General features: G+C 44.3%; 1 long non-coding RNA gene across 2 annotated transcripts; it reads right to left on the bottom strand.

Annotated features, from left to right (window-relative positions):
* Positions 1 to 2745: 2745 nt before the first annotated feature.
* LOC132813943 (uncharacterized) lies at positions 2746 to 20971 on the bottom strand. Of its 2 annotated transcripts, none has more exons than XR_009644232.1 (3): positions 20907 to 20971; positions 12287 to 12442; positions 2746 to 3160 (listed from the first exon to the last, which is right to left on the bottom strand). It is a non-coding gene; the product is annotated as an uncharacterized LOC132813943 (long non-coding RNA). The 2 variants fall into 2 exon arrangements; XR_009644233.1 differs by lacking the exon at positions 20907 to 20971 and adding an exon at positions 15020 to 15056.
* Between the last annotated feature and the right edge of the window lie 824 nt (positions 20972 to 21795).

Genomic DNA, 21795 nt, shown 5'->3' with positions numbered 1-21795 from the left:
CAAGAGAATGGATTGAAACTGAGAGTTCAATAGCCAGAATGAGAGAGGAAGGAGGAAATAAATGGGGTTCGTGGATCCCAGGGGATACAGACTCCAGGCTGAGTCCTTGTGGGCATTCCCGCAGTAATACAAGACAGCATTCCATGATGAGAGTTAAACCCAGGAGGCAGGAGGAGCCACTGAACATTAGCAGGTTTAGTTCAAACACAGGAGGTTTGTTCAGTCAGTAACAGTGTGTTAGACATGGAGGGTGAAGTGAGCAGTGAGGGGAAATGTTACCACAAGCTGCAGATGGATAACTTTCATTGGAACAGAAGGAGGCCATTCAGCCCCTCAACCCTTCTCTGCCATTCATGATGATCATAGCTGATGTGTGACCTAACGTACAACTTGCAAAACCCTCTAATTTCATCAATAAACTCCTCTGCAACAGACCAGATGAATATGAAAAACTAAACATCTGCAAATGCTGGGAAATCAGAAATAAAAACAGAAATTGCTGGAAAAAGTCAGCAGATCTGGCAGCATCTGTGGAGAGTGCACCTTTGGGTCCAGTGACCGGTCAGGTGACCAGCTGCAGCTGACCATTCTGCTATTTCTGTAACACTCTCTGGAACAGGTTCTGGTGCGGGGGGAATGAGACTGTCAATAACAACTGAGAGACACAGGAGGACGGGCTCAATCAGAATAAAACACATTTTCGTCTTTCTCTTTTAATTCAAAGGCAAACATTATTCATTATCGTTTCAGAAATAAGATAGTAGGCCAGAAATCAACTCTTCATGTCATTGGGTCTGGGAGACTGTGTTAATTCTGACCTGGTCCAGCCGACATGTCAATCCAGACCCTGAATAATGGGGTTGACTCTGAACCATTTCTTGTGCAGTCAGAATGGATGACAAATGCTGCCCCAGCAAGTGATGCCGTGATCCCATGAACAAACAAAATAAATCTGATCGCTGTGGTTAGTTGTGAACTCGCTGGTGTTATTGGAAGGTTTATGGGGTAAAGGGAGAAGAATGGCATTCAGTGAGGTGATCCTTTGGAGAGCTGATCAGCCAATCAGCCTCCTTTTGTACAGTAACAATTCTGTGAATAATTAATTCTGAGCCCTCTAAAGAAATATCAGAGCAGGGTTTGTAAAGAGGTCAGATTGAATGAGTGTCTCGGTGAACACAAGTGAGGCACAGGTACAGAGAGGCTTTGGGATGGATTAAATTAAATTTTATACATTTGCACAGTCATCAACATTACAGCAGTGAAAAATGGGAGTGATCGAGAGAGTGGAATCAGAGCAGCAAATAAATCTTCAACATTTATGCAGCTAAAGGGGATGCTGGGTAAAGATACCGTAGTTAGTGTTTATTTCATTCCAGGCACACCAGCCTAGGAGCACATCCTTCCTGTATACATTCTCTCGAGCTCTTGAAGATTTTTGTTCATTTGAAGTGTTTCATGTTTAGATACTCCAGAGAAGACAGCTTCAAGCTCCTCAATCTCTCCTGCCAGGGCAATGCTGCTGTTAGAATTCAATTCACTGGCATGTTACTGGCTGCGTCATGGACTGGAACTGGCAATTGAGACAGAAAGGTTACTGTATAAAATATCTTCAATGGTATTGCCAGTCGTGAGTGGTTTTAGGAAAATGACCTTGCCTTACGGGCATTGAGTGTTAGAGCACTTCCTGTTGTGGGGCATCCTGTTTAGATTCAATCTATTGATAACTATGAGAACTGACGAGCACTGGCTCTGTCAAAGTGGTCAGAGCATTATGGCTGTCATCGAAGCTGGTAACAAACTTCCCATGGGTTAAAAATTGTAAATGATAGAGTAGGTACGAGGTCTGATGACGCTGTTGGAGTATTGATGTTGTTGTTAATCACATTAACTCAGCAGGAGTTGATTGAATTCATATTGTCTCTTTCTGAATCTCAGGATGTCTCTCTGGGCAATAAGTCTCCACAAACAGCAATGAGCAGGGGTCATCTGTTTTGATTTAAATTGCTCTATAGCACTGCTGCTCCACAGCACCAGGTACAAGTTTAGAGTCCAGCCTTGGTCAACAGCCTGTGTGGAGTTTGCACATTCTCCCCAGGATAGTGTGGGTCCACTCCAGGTGCTCTGGTTTCCTCCCACAGTCCAAAGATTTGTGGGTTAGGTGGATCAGTCATGCTAAATTGTCCAGTGTCCAGGATTGTTCAGGCTCTGTGGATCTGCCATGGGAAATGCAGTGTTACAGGGGTGGAGTGCTCCAGATGGGATGCTCTTTGGATAGTTGGTGGGATTTGATGGGCCAATGCTCTCCTTCCACACTGTCGGGATTCTATTCTATGATTGAGGATAAAGGTGATACAACAGGGTGTCCTTGGAGAAGGAGCACGTAACTTTTATCAATTCTCCCGTTGTCTTTAGATAGAGATGGGCACCGCAGTGGATACAGTGCTTTATCTCCATCGCTACCTCCTCACCCCCAACTCTACTTTGATTTGATCCCTTCCCGCTGAACCCGGATGTGGAAGTGCATTCGCCTGGAGAATCCCTGCCCTGCCTACTTCTTCCTACCCGGGCTCTCTGGCTATATTCATACCTGGGAGATAGCAGCAGGAGGAGACCATTCAGCCTTTTAATCCTGCTCCACATTCAATTGGAAACAGCTGACCATCCAGCTCAGTCTCCTGTTCCTGCTGTGTTCCAATCCCCTTTCATGACTTTACTTCGAAGAACTATATCTAAGTCCTCCTTTGGCTTCACTGCCTTTTGTTCCAGTGACGTTGCTGTGTTACTGTGTGGGTGTAGGCAGGGGTAATGTGATGGTGCTGCCTCCTGGAGGATACACTCAGCGTCCCTCACCATCCTGCAGTAACATCAACTGGGGTTCAGCAACTAGAGATAGAAACCATTTCCAGGATATGGGCATCACTGGCTCAGCCAGCATTTATTCCCCATCTCTAGTTACCCTTGAGAAGATGGTAGTGAGCTGCTGTCTTGTACCATTCACAGTCCATTTGGTGCAGAAAGACCAACAATGCTGGGAGGGACAGGGTTGCTGGATTTTGCCCAAGTTATTCTCCATCTTTGGTTCTTCAAATGCTGGTTAACTTAATCACAATCTGCACAGGAGTTTGAGATTTCAGTCTGCAAATCTTCACCATTAAGCACCCTGTATAAACAAGTATGTACAGATTAGAAATTCAGAGCAGAACAATTCTAGCTTCTCTGGAAATCTTTTTTCCCTTTCTTCTGCAAAAGCTGTAACCCTCCAGCCCACTTACTCTCTCCCACCATTCTGCCTCTGCTGTCCCTAATGTACCCACCCCCATTCTCATGGAGTTACTGATAAACAGATCCATGCCACCACTTCCCGTCCCTGGTTAGACTCTGCACCCTTTCTGGGTTTACTCCATTTCCCTTCAGTTACTGCAAGTCTATAATGTTACAGCAGGATAAATCAAAAGGAAATAAATAGAAAGGGTGGTAGCAGATGCTGGACAGAAGAGGAACCTTCAGTCTGGGAGAATGGGTCAGATCCTTCTTTGTTTCCCATTGGTCGATTCCCAGCATTATGACAAGTTGGGGATGGAACTTGGTCCCATGTGGGTGTGGTGACACTTTGACCCCCCCAACCCATCAATACTACAAGCTGATTGGTCCATCCTCCAGCCAATAACAATGTCAAATGCTTTCCGCTAATTACCCCAAAGCACATGCGCCAATATCCACCCATATTCTGTACATGTACAGTTCTGGGCTTCCCCTCACACGGGTGGTCCCTGCCTCAGGGATTGTGGGAGTTATAGTCCTCATGAAGGCACTGGAGACATGTTTCTGGATAGTGAATGAAAAGTGTGGGCTGGAGGGTGTTGTGTATAGGATCCCCATTCAGACACACAGGACATATGGGCTGTCATTGGTTTTACTGAGACATATGCTTCCACAACCTGATTTCTGACGTAAGGAACATAGATTGCGGGGTGGGGAGGTTAATAAGGGGTAGCAGATTTTAAGCAGATGTAGCTGAGTGGTTAGCACTGCTGCCTCACAGCATCAGGGACCCGGGTTTTATTTCAGCCAGATGTGACTGTGTGGAGTTTACACGTTCTTACCATGTCTGCGTGGGTTTCCTAGGGTGCCCGAGCTTCCTCCCACAGTCCAAAGATGTGTAGGTTAGGTGAATTGCCCACGCTAAATTGCCCACAGTGTCCATGTATGTGCCGTCCAGAATACTCTGTTGTGAATATCTATCCTATACTTTAATACAAAGCCAAGGTCTTTGACAATGAAACGCAAAGCACCCAGGAAACTTCGCCTCACCTCGTAATCTGATAAAAGACTTCTGATAAATCTGGTTGAAATTAGAACACAGCTGGAAAGCTGGAAGATTAGATCCAGTCCAAGATCCAGTGCTTAAACAAAGGAGACTACAATAGGATGAGGCAGGAGTTGGCTAATGTAAACTGGAAGCAAAGACTTTACCGTGGGAAAGTTGACGGACAACGGGGGAATTTTTCGAAGTGCTCAGCAAAAGTATATATCAGGGAAAAGGAAGGACTGTAGGAAAAAGGAGTAATCTGCCATGAGTGGCTCAGGAAATAAGGGAGTCTATCAAATTGAAATAGAAGGCAAACAAATTGGCAATAACCAAGGAGAAACTAGGAGATTAGAAAAACTTTAAAGATCAACAGAAAGCTAGATGGGATTGGGGGAGAAAAGTGATGAGTAGCTGTCCCCAGGGCCGGAATAGCAGTTTACCCTGCTAGAGAGGAACCTATTGTGTGGGGAAATGTGGCCTCTCATTGTTGAAGCACTTAACTGTTACCATAGAGATAATCCTGATCACGTTACAAATCACAGCACACTCCAAAAGCTTGTACTTCCAAATAAACCTATTGGACTATAACCTCGTGTTGTGAGATTTATAAATTTGTCCACGCCACCCCAACACCGGCTCCTCCATATCAGAATCCTGACAGACATCCCCACTGAAACTGAAGTGCCTGTCAGGTACTTGAGGGAGCCACAGGGGTGTATGTTTTAACCACAAAGTGCGAAACTGAAGTCGACTTTCTAACTGACCGTTGCCATGGAGATAATACTGAGAGAGAGTCTCTATTCAAAGTCCCAAACCACAAAAGGTATAAGAATGGGAGCTTTACATTGGATAGGTGGGGCTTTACCTGATGCTGCCTGGAGGTGTTTTGCATGTACACTATCCAGGTAACTGCCATGTCTCATCAATAAAGACTCTGAGAAGACCTCTCAGAGTTCTGTACCTAGTTATCCCTATCCAGCAGGGTTTAAAAATATGAGTACACAGCAGTCAGTCTTCACAGTGGAGGATACGAAGAACATGCCAGTAATTGATAAGGAAACTGAGGAAGGTGAGGACCAAGAAACAACCATTATCACCAAAGCATTAGAGCTGGGCAAGCTAATGGAGCTAAAGGTAGATAAGTCTCTTTGCCCTGATGGAATACATCCCAGGGTGCTCCCAGAGATAGCAGGAGAAAGAGGAAATATACCTGGAGTCAGAGTCCTACAGCAGAGACAGGCCCTTTGGCCCAAACTGGCCCATGCTGACCAGAATGTCCATCCACACTAACCCCATTTCCCTGCACTTGGCCCATCTGCTTCTGACCCTTTCCTATCCATGTATTTGTCCAAATGTCTTTTACCTGTTGTGACAGTGTACCCACCTCAACCACTTCCACTGGCAGCTCAGTCCATATACATACCACCGTCTGTGTAAAACAGTTGCCCCTCAGCTTCCCTTTTATTCTTTCCCCTCTAACCCTCAACTGATGCTCTCCAGTCCTTAATTCCCTGGGAAAAAGACTGAATGCATTCACCTTATCCATGCCCCTCATGGTCTTATACACTTCTAGAACAGTACCCACTCAGTTTCCTCTGCTCTAAACAAAAAAATACTCGCTTGTCCAACCTCTCCCTATAACTCAGACCCCTGAGCCCTGACAACATCCTTTTAAATTGTTCTGCACCTTTTACAGTTTAATAACTGAAACCTACACTGCATTCATCATATTTCCAGTGTTTCCCCACGGCGCTGGAACCAACGTGACAACGCCAATGGATTACAATCCATGATCGAGAATGAACTCCTTTACAACAATCCCGTTTTCATAGTGTTTCCCAAGGTGCAGGTATCCTTGTGTCTTTCTGGTTGTCTGGTTAATTAAAGACTTGTCCTTCTACAAAGCAAAGCTATGGCTTGATTTTTCCTGGGAAACATGCCATGATTTTTCAGACTTACAAAAACAAACAAACTCTTTCTCCAGTCACCACCCTAACATGGACTTGGCTGTGTCTCAGTAGTTTTTCCAGTCACACTCTTATTTGGAATATTCGCCCACGGACAGAATACACACCTTTCCTTCCACAGGAAAAGCCAATGAATATTCAGATCGGCACGGATCAAGTAACTATCAGATCTGAACATGAAGTTCAATTTGAATTTCTCATCCACAAATCCACCCTTTCGGTACCCTACAACTGAGAAAACAACTCACCATATTAATACAGGATGGATCTTTATTGGACAATTATAGTATTAAATTGTAGTTTCATGTTTCCCAAAGTTTTAACTCTCAGTCTAACAATTTCTCTTTCTTCTGTGAACTGAAATCCGAACCAATCCCCTCACTCCTTTCCTCCAAACCCAGTTCTCACACTCTCTCTCTTCTCTTTGAATTCAGTTTCCTAGCTCTTGTCTGCGGACTAAGAACCAAATGAATGAGTCTGACTCTGAGTCCTGCAGGTCGGGGGGGGGGGGGGGGGGTGGTGGGGGGGGCGTTGTTGGTGAATCCTCTGATGACAACCATCCTGCATACACTGCTTCCTGCACACTCTGTCCAAAACCTGTCTTACTAAAATGAACCAAATTAGAACTCTAATTGCAGGTCCATCCTTGTCACTTTCAATAAAAACCCTGAATCTTCACAAAAGAGTTCTGATAACTTTCTGCAAAATGCTGCCCCACTGATAGTCTGATCACATGTCAGGGTACCAGGAAATAGGTCATTCCCCTGGGTCCTGCTCCCAGAGGGAGGAAGATGCCAATGACAGATTAATCCCTCACAACCACAGCCTCCTTCCCAGGCACTGTACATACTCCCACAATAGGCCAGCACTGTGCCCATACACTGGTCTCCTCTCCTACAGCACGTGCTCCCGATCATACAGGAGTCCGGGAGACTGACAGCAGCTGCTGCCCAATATATCAGAATCCCTACAGTATGTAAACTGGCCCTTCGGCCAAACAAGTCCATACCGACCCTCCAAACAGAACTTACACAGACCCATTCCCCGACCCTAAATTTACCCCTGACTAATGTAACTAATACTATGGACAATTTAGAATGGCCAATTCACCTGTCCTGCCCATCTTTGGATTGTGGGAGGAAACTGGAACACCCGGAGGAAACCCGCTCAGACATGGGGAGAATGCACAAACTCTGGGTTTGACTGGAATCAAAACCGGGTACCTGGTGCTGTGAGGCAGCAATGGTAACCACTGAGCCGTCTCTATGGACTGGAAGGGGCGGGGCTGGAGAACTGGGGTAATGGGATTGTAAACAATGAATGAATGTGGAGGACACTGGGGGATGGACAGGTCAGTGAGGGACAGGAGCAGTACAGCAGCAGGAGGGAATCCTGGACAAACTGAGAAATGGGAGAGTCTGACAGGACAGAAACTACAGGAAGGTTCTGTTTAGAGGCTCAGGCAGGGACAGCTGGGAGACAGTATGGCCTGGTGGCTTGGGCAGGTTTTCTAATCATCCTCTTCAAAGATGCTGTTCCTCAACGCTGAGCCTGACCCTCCTGGTCCAGAGGTAAGGACACTGCCACCATTTCCTGGTGGGCAAGGGATACGGGGACTGCCTTTCAAAAGGTTTCAAAAACCGGTGTTGGTGACATTAACAAGACTCAATACACAGTCACTGACAAAATGCTGGTGTACATGAACTTCATCCAGAATATTAACACCTATAACTGGGTAACGCAGACCCCGATGTACAGAGTTAAATCCTGGATATTAATAACAGATATGTGCATGGGAAATCATGTCTCATGAATCTGACTCAGTTTTTTTGAACAAATAACAAAGAGGATTGCTGAGGTCAGAGCATGGACATGATCTACATGGACTTCAGTAAGGCGTTCCTCATGGGAGACTGGTCAGCAAGGTTAGATCGTACGGAGTACAGAGCTGGCCCGAAGGTAGAAGGCAGAGGGTACTTTTCAGGCTGGAGGCCTGTGACCAGTGGAGTGTCACAAGGATCGGTGCTGGATCCACGTTTCGTCATTTATATCCATGATTTGGATGTGAACATAAGAGATATTATAAATAAGTTTGCGGATGACACCAAAATGGGAGGTGTGGTAGACAGGGAAAAAGATCAGAGTACAAGGGGATCTGGATCAGATGGGTGATGGGCTGAGGATTTCAGTTTAGAAAAATGCGAACTGCTGCATTTTGGAAAAGCAAACTTTAGCAGGACGTATACAGTTAATATAAGTTCCAGGGGAGTGCTGCTAAACAAAGTGTCCTTGGAGTGCAGCTTCATAGTTCCTTAACAGTAGAATAGCAAGTAGATAGGATAGTGAAGGTGGCAGTTGGTCTGCTTGTCTTTATCGGTCAGAGTGTTTAGTATAGGGGTTGGGAGGTCATATTGCGGCTGTACAGGACATTGATTCGGCAACTTTTGTAATATTCCATGCAATTCTGGTCTCCTTCCTGTCAGATGGATGTTCTCAAAATTGAAAGGGGTCAGAAAAGAATTATAGGATGTTTCCAGGGTTGGATCGGCTGTTTTCCCTGGACCGTCAGAGGCTGAACGGTGACCTGAAGGAGACTTTTGAAATCAGGCCGGGCATGGATAGGGTAAATAGACAAGATATTTTCCCTGCCGGGGGTGGCGGGGGGGGGGGGGGGGGGGAAGGGAGTACAGAACTAGGGGACTGGGAGTGGAGGGTAGACAGAGAGGGTGGGTGGATCGAGAGGGTTGTGACAGAAATGGGTGGGGACAGAGAGGGGGATAGAGAGGGGAGGCACAGAAATGGATGGGGCCACAAAACAGGATTCGAGAGGAGGGGAACAGACCGGGGGGGGGGGGGGACAGAGGTGGCGACCGACAAAGAGGGGGAACAGACTGAGGGCGGGGGTGGGTTACCGACAGAGGGGGGAAAAGAGACGGGTGTGCGACCAACAAGGGGGCGACTGACAGAGGGTGTGACAGATTGTGGGACAGATCAAAGGGGGGGATGCACGACCGACGATGTGGGGGGGCCGACAAAGGACTGACCGACAAAGGAGGGGGGGTAAAAGAGAGTGGGGGGAGACGGGAGGGAACACAGAGGGGGAAGATGGAATGTTATTTTATAAATCTACTACTCAACCCTGTTTGTTTTCTCCTCCTCACCTGACTTCCCTCTGAAGGGCTCAGAACAACTGCATAGTTCCTGGAAAGTGGGGTTTCAGGGAGATCAGGTGCTGAATGTGGCATTTGGGACACTGACCTTTAATGGAATGCGCTGGTCAATAACTGGACCCTGGTTTGATTCCACTGTCTGTGTGGTGTTTACACATTCTCCCTGTGTGTCTGCGTGAGCTTCCTCTGAGTGCTCTCAATTTCCTCCCACAAATCCAAAGCCATGCAGGTTAGCTGGATTAGCTTTGGGTAATGGTAGGTTACAGAGTTAGGGTGGAATGCTGTTCCGATGATTGGTATGGGTCATGGGCCGAAAGGCCTGCTTCCACACTGTAGGGATTCTGTCACTGAGTATAGGGATTAGGAGGTCACGTTGTGGCTGAGTAGGGCATTGGTGAGGCCAGTGTTAGAATACTGCATTCAATTGTAGTCTCCCTGATTTCAGAAAGATGTTACCAGAAAAGTACTCAACCTCTTAATGGCAATTCCTGGGAAGTGATGACAAACAAACAGACCGTGCAGTGTGGGTTGATAGTTCCTTGAAAGTGTAGTTGAAGGTAGACAGGTCGGTGAAGGTGGTGTGCGGTATGCTAGCTGTTATTGGGCAGTGCATTGAGGATAGGAGTTGGGAGATCATGTTTCAGTTGTACAGTTTCTTGGCTCGGCCACCTTTGGAATCCCCAGACTGCTTTCAATTCCAGCCTCCCTCTTACAGGAAAGATGTTGGGAAACTTGCACGAGTTCAGAAAAGTTTTACTAGGGTGTTGCCAGTATTGGAACATTTGAACCATAGGGAGAGGCTGAATAGGCTGAGGCTATTTCCCTGCAGCACTGGACACTTTAGGTGGCTTTATTGAACTTTATAAAATTATGAGGAGCAATGATAGGGTGACTAGTCATGGTTTATATTTTTCCCCCAGAGTCGGGGAGACCAAACAAATGTGAATCTTTTTCCCAAGGTGGGAATGACAAATTCTAGAGGAGAGATGGCAAGTTTAAAGGATATGAAAACCGAACCAACTGAAGATGCTGTAAACCAGGAAGAGAATCAGAAGTTTCTGGAAAAGCTCAGCAGGTCTAGCAGCAGGTGTGAAAAGAAATTAGAGTTAACGTATCTGAGGAAGGGTGACCAGACCCGAAACTTTAACTGAGTTTTCTTCACAGATGCTGCATGACCTGCTGAGCATTTCAACATCTGTGCAAGTTTAAAGGGAGTTGTTTGGAGTATATACCTGAGAGGAACTTTATGAAGTTTATAAATTGAAGTGAGACCACATCTGGAAGTAATGACAGAAGTTTTGGTCCCTTTATTTAAGGAAATACATTTCATCAGAGGCATTTCACAGAAACCTGACTGGGATGATCCATCGTTTGCAGGGATTATCTTTTAAGAAAAGGCTGAAGTAGTTGGGACTCCACTCACTGGATTTGGGAAGAATGAGAGGTGATCTCATTGTAACATGTAGAATTCTTAAGGAATTTGACAGGGTAAATACTGAGAGGATGTTTCCCATCATGAGGGAGTCTGGAACCAGATTTTGGGTCAGTCACGGAATCATGGATTCTGTTTTAGATTCGTCAAGTTTAAGGCAACACCGACACGGGTAAGGGGTTTCAGTAGCAATGGAGCTGGGGTGAAGTGGAGACAAGCAACGTTTTAGAGATTGGAATTCCTGGTGTTTGTGATTGTGTAGACGACTGATCAGAAGGTCACCTTGGGGTTACAGATATGACAGCAATATTGTGAAGAGTGTGGTTCTGTCTCAGACAGTTTCCAGGGAGAGGGAGGGGCTCAGCAATCAGGGAAAGGAATTTGTAATAGCAACTGAAGGCAACGAGATTAACCACTACAATGTTTCATTGGAGGAAACTGCAGCCAATCGCGTAGTGGGAATGTGATGAGCAGTTTGATAACTGAGTAATGGAGAGGGATGATGGGGAGGGAGAGCTGGGCATTGTCAGTGTACATGTGAAACCGAACACGGTGCTTTTGGACGATGTCACCTCCTGGCTGTATGTAGGTGAGAAACAGGAGGGACCAAGGAGAGATCCTTAAGGGACACCACATACAAGGAATTCAGAAAGGAAAGGGAGAGTCGGGATGGAGTATGTGCTTGCACCAATGGTGGGTCAAATTTTTTTTGTAGCAGAATGGGAGAGAAGGACATAAAGAGAAAAGACAGACAGATAGAACAAGGAACAATATTTGTGAATTGGTGAGGGGGAGTGGTGAGGAGGCAGTGCAGCCCAACTCCAAAAACACTATTTCTACATCAGTGACGTCACCCAACTCACCCTAGTCTCAGCTCATTTACTGAAATACTCGTCCATCCCTGTGTTATCTCCAGACTTCGTTATAAAACACACTCTTGGCCAGCCTCCCACATTCAACGTACATGCAATCTCAAGAGTATCTAAAACCCTACTGTCCAAGTGCTCACTTGCACCAAAACTTGTTGATCCACCAACAAGCAACAATTTAAAATTCTCACCCTTGATGTAATTCCTGGCTGTGAACATCCCTGTCTCCCTGCACCACACAACCTGTGAGGCCCCGACAACTCAATTTCTTTCAGACTCCCAACGATGTGTTTATTCATTGCTTCACCTGTCTGGCTGTTTCTACTGTTGCCAAGGCAACACTGTCTGGAATTCCCACCCTAACCCTCTCAGACCTGCTTTCCTCCTTTAAGGTATTCCTGAAAACCTGTTTATTTGGCAATTCTTTTGATCACCTGACCTTATATCCCCATCTGTGGCCTTATGTCAGAAGCTCTCAATAGTATTTTTGTGGAATTGTAAACGTGATAAAAAACAAACTGTTGTTGATTTGCACATACATTGTCAACTCTTCACTGTCGCTGAGTGAATAATCTATAACAGCAGTTACCCAACCACATTGTGGGAGCACCTTCACCACACGAACTGCAGCTGGACAGGAAGTCAAACATCACCTTCTCCACAGGCAATGGGGCTTTGGCATTAATCACTGGAATCTGTGGAGAGAGAAACACACAGTTGATATTTCAGGGAGTGTAAAATGCATTATAATGGAGGGAAAATGGGGCAGAATTTGGATTTTCAAATTTGTGTTGTACAATGTACACTAAGTTCTGTAAAACCTCTCATTCCATACCGTAAAAATTTCCTCTTCCTGGTCAATATGTCTTTCCTTCCCCCTGCCCTGCACCTTCACACATTTCCAATGCCTTGGTCACAACAACACTGTGCTGTCAGTGAAGTTTATCATGTGGTTGGGTATTGTCCCGCCCCTCATTCACTACGATTGGTTGAAGGAACAACTAGCACCTCTAGCCCCCGTTCCCCCACCCCATCAATAATCTGAAGCCCATTGTGGGCTGGAGCATGCTCAGTGCTTCCTGCTTTTGCTGCTGTTCATCAGGTATGAGAGAGAGAGGGCTCATCCCTGTTTCTCCTGATGTCAGACAATAACAACAACCACCTGCATTGTATGGAGCCTTTCACATTGACAAATCTCCTAAAATGCTTCACGAATGATGGAAACGTTGATTAAAGAACAATTTTTAGATACATCTTCAAGGCGGACAGAGTGGGGGTGAGGGAGGATATTCCAAATGTCTGGAGCTGCCGAGGACACAATCGTGCAGTGATATAGGTGGGCAACAGCTTATAATGGAGACAGTTAGTGGCTAACCATAGGTTAAGAACCCCATGTCGAAGCCCCCTACCCCACACACCAGGCCTTGTTCCCACAGCCTGTCATTACACACTACCTATGGTTAGCCACTAACAGTCTCCATTAACAGCGAGTCACCCTCCCCCAGCCATATCGTTATCCACTCCTTTATCCAACCGTTCTTCTCACTCTATCCCCACCTATCCTTTACTCCTTATATCCTCCCCCCACACTATCTTCTGCAAATAAACTGACTTTTTTTCCCTCAGTAACATCTGTTCTGTGGAAGGGACACCAGATCTTAAACTTTAACTCTGATTTCTCTTCACAGATGCTGCCAGACCTTTTCCAGATCCTCCTGGTTGTTGTTTCTGTTTTACATCTTCCGCAGTTCTTTTGGTTTTAATTTACCGGGAGTTTGTAATTCAGGTCCTACAGCCTCTGTCCCAGTCCTGCTGTCTCTCCCACCCCCACCCAGTGACACTGCATCTGTACAGCTCATGGACAGGTGTCGTCTTGCTGGCCACACCCCTCATTCACTCCCATTGGCTGCAGGGGCACACAGACTCTCCTCCCATTGGTCTGGAGCTGCCGTCAAGCCGGGCACCATTGTCATGAGAGTGGACCGCTAATCCCTCTCCCTACCCTGGGATGAGCTTCATCATTCACAGTGAATGGGGAAGTATCACAGAGCACAGGGGCTGGGGGCTATTCAGCCCATTGGGGCTGTACTCTCTCCCTCTGGAGATGCTGCAAATCTGTCCCAAGTACCCTCCCATGAGCCCATAGCCTCCCAAATCTTTCCTTAAAAAGTAAAATTCCAAGTCTGTTTCAGAATACCTGCTGAATCTGTGTCGTTCAGACTGTTCCAGATGCTCAGAACTTACTGAGTCAAATAGTGTTCACATTTTCACCTTGTATTATTTGCCAATTACTTGAAAGTAGTTATTAAAAATCGTGACAGGGTTAACAATTCCTCTCTCTCTTTGCAAATTCAAGACCTTGGAACCAAATCTGCACCAGATCAAAATCACTGCTTCACCTTCTCAGCTCCAAGGATAATTATCTGTGCTTCAGCTAGCTCTGCACAAAAAAGAGGAATGCATCTTAATTTATTAAGATCAAAGAAACAGACCGTCGGTCCAAATCGTCTGTGCCAACAAGGAATCCTAAACTAATGGCTATTGGCCTGCATCCATCAAAACCCTTCCTATTCCTGTACCCAATTGGAAGCCTTTTAAACGTTGTGATTTTTTTCAGCCTCCACTACTTCATCTGGTAGCCCCTCCCATACACACACCACACTCAGCTTGAAAATGTTGCCACTTAGATCCCTTTTAAATCTTTGCCCTCTCAACTTAAACCCATGTGTTCTAGTTTTGAGCCCACCTAACCTAAAGGAAAAGGTCGCCAGCTGCTCACCTCATCCACGCCCCTCGTGATTTTATAAATCTCCATGAAGTTACCTCTCAGTCTTTGACTCTCCAGATAAAATAGCCCGAGCCTATTCAGCCTCTCCCTGTAGCCCAAATCCTCCAATCCTGGCAACGTTTTTGTAAATCTTGTCCAAACCTTCTCAAGTTTCACAACATCCTTCCTAGAACAGGGAAATTCAAACTGAAAACAGAATTCCAGAAGTGGCTTATTCAATGTCCTGTCCAGCCACAATATGGCGTCCCAGCTTCTGTATTCAATGCATTGACCAATAACGGAGAGCGTTAATGGAGTCCCATTTGCCAACGGTTCACCATCATCCCTCTAAATCCTCCCTCTTCATGTACCCAAACAGATGCCTTTTAAAAGCTGCAATTGTACTAGCCTCCACCCCTTCCTCTGGCAGTTCATTCCATACATGCAACGCCCTCAACATGAACAAGATGCCCCTTTGATCCCTTTTAAATTTTTTCCCTCTCACCTTTTTATCGCACTCATTATACATGATGGAGTGTCCATTCCGAGTTTTCACGTCGCTCGTCGACAAAAGACAAACCCCTATCCAGCGAAACCACAGCTGAATGATCTAAAATGGGAACGATAAAACAAAAAAGGTAAAAAAAGTTAAAATAATAATGCGAAGCAGAATCTCAAGCGAGGACAAAGATGAGCTAGGATTATTTACCGTATTGACTAGGTAACCACTCATCATTTGTTGTGTATAGCGTGCCCTGTTGATTAAACTAACACCAGATTACCCCCCACCAATTACCTAAGTGATCTAAAATACTACAACTTTATTACTAAAACAGAAAAAATTAAAATATTAAACTAAAAATTAGTTAAAACCAACTAAGAACTATAGAAGCATTAAAAACATTAAAAACCTTAAGATTTCCAACCTAAAACTTAAATAAATCGAAGGGAGTTATTAAGAGTCCATAAAAGTCCGGAGGAGCTCGAGAGTCAATGACAAAGACAAGTTTGCGACATTCTGTGCAAAGGATTTAAACTTCGCGATCCCGAGGGTCTTCATCAAATCTGAGTTCTTTGAAAACCATTTCCCTCGGGCTCCCATCACAAACCCATAGAAGGATACTTTTCCTTTACCGATAAGGTCCATTATCTCCTTCTCAAGATGTTGATATTTCTTCGTCTTTTCGTCCCAGGCCCCTTCGAGGGAGTTTATTTGGAGATCAGACCTAACTGTTACATCTATGACAATTATCTGCTGCTCCTTCGCCACGATGAGGTCCGGTATCCAGAGTTTCCCGGCCTCATCCTTAATGCTCGGTTCCACATATATTGTCCACCCGTATTTCTTGATATATTTAACTAACTCCTCAACTATTCTGTTGTGTCTCTTAATCCTCATATTTTTAACAAAGGGACACCAACCAGAAATATGTGCTATTGTTTCCGAGGGATCATTACATCTTCGGCAACTTTTGATGTTAAATGGCCTGCCATACGATAATGTCGCCCTTGTTGGATATAAATTCGTTCGTAATAACAGTGAATTAATCACTTTGGACGTTCTCATAGAGTCTGTCCTCTTCAACCAGTTATTGGAGATACTATCGTTCTTGTAGTAGTGTGCCCCTGCCCCTTGACAGGGGAGGGCCATCCATTTCTGTACTTCTATAGTTCTCCAACTTGCGTAGTTAGAACTCGCAAATTCTTCCATCCCTTCGTCTTCTTCCATAATGGTATCTCCAACATTCGACCCTTGATTGATACACGGATTCCAGATGTTCTCCAATACCTTTAAACTACTCATTTTCCGCATCTTCTCCTTCACACTACTGCCTTCAAAATAAAATGAGGCATGTAGTATTTCATCCGTCGAATTCTGTAGTGTACCATACTTCCTCAGAATCGAAATCGGTATGAATACTGACAGACGATTTAATGCCAGGCCACCATCACGGGCTTTTGCATAAAGCACCCCGTCCGTAATAGATTGAGGAAGATGTAAGATTTCCTTCACCGCATTTTTAATAATATTATCTAGTTTACTAAGATAGTTAAGAGAAACTTCCGCTAAAGTGAGATAAAAATACAGTCGAGGGAAAAAGTATGTTTTTAAGATCCCAAGTTTCTGGCCAGGTTTTAGAGGGGACCTTTTTAAATTCTCCACCCATTCCTCTAACTGCTTTTCCCATTCGGTGTTACTGACTCCCACCCATGGGTCAATTTTGGCCCCAAGATACTTGTCAGTAGCACCCTGTTCTATAAACTGTATAATCCCCCCATTAATACTCCAATTTACTACATCGTTATATATAAAAGTTTTATTTTTATGGGTAAGATAAAAGCCCTTGGTTTTATTAATATTAATCCCCATTCCGGTATTATTACAAAATTTCTCCACTATTTTCAAATTGCACACCATTCCCTCATAAGTTTCACTAATCAAGGCAATGTCATCTGCAAACGCAAACGCTGCGCAGTGACAACCATTTCCATCCTCCCCAAGGAATATTCCTTTTTGTTTCTCTTCAATTGTGCAAAGTAAAGGATCCATAACTATGTTAAATAAAATTGGTGATAAAGCATCACCCTGTTTTACCCCCCGTAAAATGGGAATATTCCCAGTTTTACAGTTAGAACCCTCTACTTGGGTAGAATTATTATCATATAAGTCTATTATCAATTTAATAAATAATACCGGAAGGTGAAGCCTTCTTAATGCAGTAATAATTAATTCGTGTCCTATCGTGTCAAAAGCTTTTGCCAAGTCTATAAAGACTACAGCTAAATTTTTCTTCCTCTTCTTGACACCTTTCATAATATTCTCAAGGATTTTAATATTTTCCTTGCATCCTGAGATACCGGACATAAAACCTTTTTGACGTTTGTTTAAACTTATTACCTTATTAAGCCTACCTGCCACGATTTTAGTAAAAAAGTCTGAGCAGGATTGGCCCGATAGTTATTGGCCTCCAATTATCTATATCTTTAAGTTTATCTTCACTGCTCACTTTTGGGATTAATACTGTTCTACTAGTTTTTAACCTATCTGGGATCCTGCCACTTTGTAGCCAAATGCTATACACCCTAGGCAGTATTAAATTATCTTTATTAAAAAGACTTTAATAATCTCCTTTAACGTTACCCCATCTGGTCCTGCGGCGGTGTTCACGTCCATCGCCCTTAAGGCCTGATCGACTTCTTCCACCGTCACAGGACCAGATGGAGCAACATCCATGGATTCCTCTCTTTGATTTTTGTATTTGGCAAAACCCCTTAAACTATTTTTCTCATTAATAGTCATTAGTTTTTCTTTAAAATATTCCTCCAGTTCCTTCTCGCTTAGGGGACATTTACTATTAACCGGGGCTCCCATTAAATTTCTTGCCAAATACTGCCTTTTACTTTTATACAAGACTTGTGCCTCTTTAAACTTCCCTTTTTTCCCACTATATCTCTTTAAAGCATTGTTTACCTTCCTATCTTTCTTTCGTCCATTCTCCTTAGTTTTGGTTTTTATTCTATTATTACCACTTATTTTACTCTTCCTATCATCCTCCTTCCTCTATCCTAATTTACCTACAATCTCCCCCATAATCTTATTAAACTCTTTGCAACCATTTTTACCCTTCTTCAGGTCTTCCTCCATTATTTTTATCAAATCTGTAATTGAGCTATTTGGACATTCCCTAACATCAATGATGTCCTGATTCTCCTCTTCTACGCTCCTATCGGGTATCAGGTCACTTTCAATTCTATCATTATCCTCTCCTTCCTCTTCATCAATACTGTTGGGGAGCTCCTCTAAATTTAAATCCTTCTTACTAGATTTATTTTTCTTGTTTATTAATCGTCTCTTGTCTGATATTTGTTTTGCAGTTTTAGACCCCATCCTATCCGTTATCAACTTATTAATGTTCCTGCAACCACTAAATTCAGAATCCAATTGTTGCAGCATTTCAGTTTCCTCTCTGGACCATCTACCCCTTTTATTTCCATCGTTATTCCCTATTTTATCCGCCTTACTCCCTTTCCTTTTCTCATTTCTTAAACTAGGGTGTGCATGCCTTTCATGCTGTCCCAGACCTCTGGCCGATTTAAATTTTAATGAGTACAGCTCACATTGAAAGGGTTTCTCTGAATCTTCCTCTACATTCCTATCATTAACGTTACTACAAATACCTCTACTACCATCCCCATCTCTTTTACATTTCGGATAGTGGCACGCTACTGCCTGATAACTACCCTCCCATTTACATTTGCTACACCTTATCCTAACCGATTTAATCCCTCGACATACTTTTAAATGCTTTCTAAATAACCCAGTAGTATTGTAGATGTTATTACAATAACTACATTTAAAATCTTCTATAGGGTAATTAATTATAATTTCTAATTTATTAGTTTCTCTATTGGACGGGTGGTATAATCCTACCCTCATCTTCCCCCTCTTGTCTCTCTAAAACTCCACTTCGATTAAAATTAAAGGGCCCTTTAAAATTCGAATTAAAAATTATCCGGCTCTTAAATGGACTTGGCTGTAGAGGGGCCTTCTCTCCCAGCACTGTTTTTCGAATTTTGTCACTATTCTGGACTATCTTAAAGGTTTCCTCGTGCCTGCCCGAGGACAACCTTGCTGGAATAATTCGTAGGGTCTCATCCGTCTGTGTCTGAATTGAGACGGATTGTACATTCCGATATTGGCTCGCACACTTTACACACGGAGCCGCCAAAAGCCACCGTGCGGGGCGGTTATTTACCCAGTCTCCCACCCAACCGGATACTTTGGTATCAGCCATAACGCCTTCGCCAAAATTTTGTTTCCCGTAGACCGACAGGTCACCAGCCGTCTCGTATCTTTTCTACCAGGTCGTATTAGCCGAACTATATCGAGTAATGCTCAGACAACGGTTAAAACGATCAAGCCGCCGTGGCGCAAAGCACCAGTAAAATCAGGTTAAAACCAAAGATAAAATCGATGGTAAAACACTGATAAAACTAGACTAAAACGCCACTAAAACAGTTAAAATCGCCCCCGTCAAGAGCTTCCTCGTATAGTCCGTTGCCAGGGGGAACCACGAGGAGGTTCGACCTAACTTTGCACTCGGTAAAATACGTAAAAACGAATGCAAAGGTGATTACGCAGACACCGGTCTGAGACCAAAAGCATAAAAACACTGTAGTCACATCCCCCCTTAAGCCTGTACCCTCTAGTTCCGGACCCACCGAACTTGGGAAAAAGTCCCTGACTGCTCACCTTATCCTTGCCCTTCATGATTTTAGAAGATCACCTCTCAGCCTCCAAATCTCCAGGGAAAATAGTCCCAGCCTATTCAACCTTTCCCAATAGCTCAAACCGTCCATCTCCGGGAAAGTCCTTGCAAATGTTTTCTGAACCCTTTCAAGTTTCTCAACATTAATCCAAGAACAGGGAGATTGGAACTGAAAACAGAATTCCAGAAGGGCCTTCATCAGTGTCCTGTCCAGCCACAATATGACATCACAACAGCTTCATTCAATGCATTGACCAATAACGGGGAGCGTACCAAATGCTGCATTCACTCCCCTGCCTACCTGGGACTCTACTTTCAGGGAACTATGAACCTGCACTCCAAGGTCCCTTTGTTCAGCAATGTTCCCCAGGACATTACCATTAAGTGTATAAGCCCTGCCCTGATTTGCCTTTCTAAAATACAACAGCTCACATTTATCCAAATTGAACTCCATCTGCCATTCCTTGCTCCAGTGGCCCATCTGATCAAGATCCTGTTGTATTCTGAGCTAACCTTCTTCACTGTCCATGACATCTCCAATTTTGGTGTCTTCTGTAAACCTACTGACCATACCTCATATATTCACACCCAAGTCATTTACTTAAGGGCCCAATATCCATCCTTGCAGCACACTGCTGCTCACAGACCTCCAGTCCGCAAAGCAACCCTCCATCATCATCTTCTGTCTCCTACTTTCAAGGCAATTTGGTAATGGCTTGCTCTCCCTGCATTCCATGTGATCTAACCCTGCTAACCAGTCTGCTTTGTGGAACCTTGTTGAATGTCCATATAAACAACATTCACTGCCCGGCTTAATCAATTTTCTTTGTCACTTCAAAACAGTCACACAAGTTAGTGAAACACAATTGTGCATGTACAAAGCCACAGTGAGTCTCCCTGATCATTCCATAGCTTTCCAAATAGATGGATATCCTGTCCCTCAGAATCCCTTCCAACAACTTGCCTGCCACTGATTCAGGCTCACTGTTCTCTTGTTCCATGGCCTCTCCTTACCACCTTTTTAAAATAATGGCACCTCACCTGTCGTTATGAACGATACAAATATCACAGGAGAGGCCCAACAATCAGTTCCCTAGATTTCCAGAAAGTTCCAGGATACACCTGATCAGGTTCCAGGGCTTTATCCACCTTGATGCGATTTAAGACATCCAGTCCCACCTCCTCTGTAACATGGACACTTTTCAAGTTATCACTGTTTATTTCTCCAAACTCTCAAGCTTCCATATACTTCTCCAGTAAAATTGACGAGAAATATTTGCATATATTTCACACCCTCTGTGGGTCCATAGGCAGCCTTGTTGACCTTTAAGGAGTCACGTTGTCTGGTCCAGTTAATCTTTTGTCTGTGATATATTTGTTTAATCTCTTTGGATTCTATTCCAGGACATCCCAGAAAGGCCTACTTCACGGACCATAATTTTCCCCTGACTAGATCAACAATGCCCTCCATCACATACCCTCCACTTCCCGCACCCCTGCCTTTACCCCACCCCTCCAGCCACAATAAATAACATAACCCTGTGGTCTTCACCTTCCATCCCAATAATCTTCAGATACAGTGCATTAACCTCTGTTATTTCTGCTACCTAAAGTCAGACACCACCACCAGAGACATATTTCCATCCCCAACCCTATCTGTGTTCCGCAGAGACCATTCCCTCTGCACCTCCCATGTTCGGTCCACACCCTCCCACCAACGCATGCTCCACACCCTTGACCCTCCCTTGCTGCCATGGGAGATGTAAAACATGCGGCCACGCCTCCCTCTGACCAAGACCCCAAAAGGATCTTTTCACATCAGGCAGAGATTTGCCTGCACATCCCAAAACCTCATCTACTGCATCTAGACACTATGGAAAATTCAACATGGTTCATCCAACTAACCTACACATCTTTGGACTGTGGGAGGAAAATGGAACACCCTAAGGAAATCCTCACAGACACTGGGGAGAATGTGCCACCTTGAACACAGATAGTTGCCCGAGGCTGG

The sequence above is a fragment of the Hemiscyllium ocellatum genome, unplaced genomic scaffold (assembly GCF_020745735.1).
Source record: "Hemiscyllium ocellatum isolate sHemOce1 unplaced genomic scaffold, sHemOce1.pat.X.cur. scaffold_560_pat_ctg1, whole genome shotgun sequence".
Taxonomy (NCBI): domain Eukaryota; kingdom Metazoa; phylum Chordata; class Chondrichthyes; order Orectolobiformes; family Hemiscylliidae; genus Hemiscyllium; species Hemiscyllium ocellatum.
The sequence above is the reverse complement of the archived record's forward strand: the minus strand, read 5'-3'. Positions and strand labels throughout refer to the sequence as shown.